Source organism: Marmota marmota, unplaced genomic scaffold (genome assembly GCF_001458135.2).
Source record: "Marmota marmota marmota unplaced genomic scaffold, marMar, whole genome shotgun sequence".
Taxonomy (NCBI): Eukaryota; Metazoa; Chordata; class Mammalia; order Rodentia; family Sciuridae; genus Marmota; species Marmota marmota.
In genome coordinates, this window is record NW_026000019.1 from 23,319,229 (window position 1) to 23,322,702 (window position 3,474).

Here is a 3,474-nt window from a genome sequence, read left to right on the forward strand (position 1 = left end):
TCACGAAGCTGAAAACCATGAGATGAACTGCTGTCCGTCAGAGTCCATCGGTGCTGTGTTCCAGCTACAGTGTTCAGAAGGTCAGGTGGAGTAACACAATTTTTTAAAAAAATATTTGGTTAGTTGTAGATGGACACAATACCTTTATTTTTATTTACTTATTTTTATGTGGTGCTGAGGATCCAACCCAGGTCCCCACGCATGTTAAGCAAGTGCTCTACCACTGAGCCCCAGCCCCAGCCCGGTAAGTGCAGTTTTGATGTATTTCAACCCCTGATGGGGTATTGGGATATAACCTGCTCATAGTCGAGGAGCATCTGTGAATATGTTTTAAGACTGCTTCCATTTCTAAGTTTATTTGAATAAAATTGGATAAAATAATTCTGCCCCTCCTTGTACTGGCCACCTTATTGCACTCAAGAGTCATTTATGGACGGGGCTCTGCTGCTGTGCAGCCCAAGCCTACAGGACCAAGTCCTCCACATGCTTGTGAAGCCCACCTCCTCTTCCACCACTCCTGCCCAGCCCTCCTGCCCTCAGCACCAGAAGGTTTTCTCGGGCTACACTGAACCATGTGCTCTGCCCCCAGAGAGACCACGCTCTTTCCTAGCAGCACACGGTGTCCAGGCAGACCTGTCTGCCTTAAAGCTCTCTCAGGAAAAGAGCCAGAGAAAGCCACATGTTATTGAGTACTGATAGAGTTTAGGACCTGCTGCCCTGAAATATGTCCCCTTGACCTTTAAGAAGATAGCAGAAGCAGGAAGGCCAGTTCCACCTTCATCTGCCCTTCTCTACTGAAGCAGGTTTCAAAACCCTCATTTGAGAGATGTCCTCCTGTGCCCAGAGGAAAGGGACGTGTTTACCCCTGGAGACACAGTGCGGTAGTTCGGACTGAAATGCCCCCATTTATTAAAGGCTTGATCATCAGCGGGTGGGTGGGGGAACACTAAAAAGGGGTAGAGCCTTTAAGAGGCGGGGCTTAGTGGGAGGAAGTTAGGCCATTGGGAGCATGCACTTTGAGTGGATACGAGGACCCCAGTCCCTTGTCTTGCTCTTTTTTGCTTCCTGGCCACCATGAACAGAATATGCCTCTTCCCCTGTCCACTCCTGCCATGAGGTACTGCACCACCACTACACCAAGTGCCCAGACTCACATTTTTCTTCAAACCAAAGCATAACGATACACAAGCCCGTTGCTTAGGTTTCTGTTTCTAAGTTGGCAGGCCCACAAAACTTTAAAAAATACATGTTTGTGCTTTGTTCTTCCTAATGTGCCTTTCATGACAGAGCCTCAGCCAGGCCTCAGTTGGGAATGGTGTCCAGCCCCAGCTTTGCCTCTGCTGTAACCGCAGCCCCCCAGGCCGAGCCCCTCTGAGCTCCTGTGTGCGCCAAGGCCTCTGTTAGAGCAGACTACGCTGTCTGCATCAAAGATCGCACCCGTGACCGGACACCTCAAGCAGCAAGTAGGCAGACTAGTTGAGAATCGAGGAAAGTGCTCTGTGATCACAGTGCTCGTCCTGTTATGCTGAAATCGGGTCTGCACGTGTGGGGGGCTGGCGTGCGACCCTCAAGGACCCACAGTGTTCCTCCCCTCCTGGTGTCCTTGACTCAGTTAGTGCCTGGTGACCTTAACTCCTTCCTCGCTTATCACCTGGACGCAGGGCGTATCCCTGGGAGGGGAAGCAAGCCGGCCAGTCAGAGGCAGTGTATCTACCTCCCTTTGAGCTTGGCTCCTCCCCGCTTCATGGAAGCTCTCTTAGAAGGTCCGCTCCCATTCAAGGTACACATGGTTGATGACCACATACACTGTCACCAGGCATACTGGGTTTGCATTTTGACAGACTCAAAAGACTTAAACTAAAAAGAAGAAATAGGAAGGGCAGAGGGAGGGGGTCTCCCAGTCAGGAGAAGGAATTGGCCGAGCAGGGGTTTTCTGGAGTCAGTGAAAGCAAGCCTCATGTAGGTACTGTTTGGCATAAGATTAAGTCATTTAAAAGTGCATTACAGCACAGTCGCTTTGGAAAACGGCTTGGTGTTTTCTCCAAGACTGTACGTGCTCTTACCAGCTGATCCAGCAATTCTCGGTATTGACCCACACCTGCTGAAAACATCCACATAAAAACCCGCACACGGTGTTCACAGCAGCTTTGTTCATAACTGCCCAAACTTGGAAGCCCCCAGGACGGCGTCCGCAGGTACGTGGACAAATACCCTACATTAGACGATGGGACGCTCTTCAGGGCTGGAGCCAGTGGTCATCCAGGCACGAGGAAGCAAGCAGGAGGCGTAAGTGCACGTAGGTGAAGGAAGCCGGCGTGAAAGGCTAACTGCAGTGTGACTCCAGCTAATGTGACAGTTTGGAAGAGGCAAAGCTACTGCGATGGTAAACACATCAGCGATTTCCAGAGGTTTCAGTGGGGACAGGGACGAACAGGCAGAACACAGGATTTCAGAGCAGTGAAAGTCATCTGTAAGAAACTGACCGAGTGGCACACGATACACATTTGTCCAGGCCCCAAGGGCATATGACACCAAGGGTGAACCCTGGGGTAGACCCTGGACCTTGGGTGGCCAAGATGCGTCCCTACAGCTTCAGTGTGCCAAATGTTACCACGGGAGAGGTTTCACATCCCGGGTGAAGAGGCAGGTGGGAGCTCTCTGCACTTTCTGCTCTGTATTGCTGTGAACCTAAAACTGCTCTGAAAAACAACCTTCTAAAAATACGAGCAGACCTCACAGGGTGACGAGGCACACGTCCGTGAGCACCTGTGGTCCTGGGGAGCAGCCTTCCATGCCGGTGCCTAGTGGGTGCCGCTGCCCTGCTGCCCCAGCCCATCCGTCTCCCCTGCTGCTCTGCAGCCCTCCAGGGTCAAAGCCGTGGGGGAAGGAGGGGTGGCCAGCTGCCCCCAGGCGTGCATGGCTTCCTCAGCTCTGCTATCACCAGGCAGGATACGGAGCAGGACAGCCACTGTGCCCAGGTGAGTCAGCTCTGCGGGAGACACCACCTTTAAAGGACAGCTTGTCTTCTGAGAGTGGCATAAAACCAGAGGAGGAGGGAGCATGAGGAGGGCTCTTGGCCGCTGGAGATCTTTCTGGAGGAGGAACCCTGCTGCAGCCAAGGAAGCCCCGATGTCCTTGCTGTCCAGTTCTTTCACTCTCTGGCCACAAGCAGGGCAATCTCCAGGCCTGACAGGTGAGTGATCTCCATGCTCTTCTTTATCTTCGCGACTTCACACCACCCCAGAGCAAAGGGTCACCTTCACTCCTCATGGTCTGTGTCTGCTCTGAAGCAGCTGTCTGTCCCCACTATGCTTCTGTTTGTCACCTAATTTTACTGTCCTCAGTGAGCCCTGCCCTGGCCCCCACAAGCCCTTCCCTGCAGGCTGACTCCTCCGTGCTGCCTTGCCATTGCTCATAGGGAGCATAGGAAGAGATCCGCTGGGGCAGCGAGGCTCACTGCGTGGCTCCCAGGGG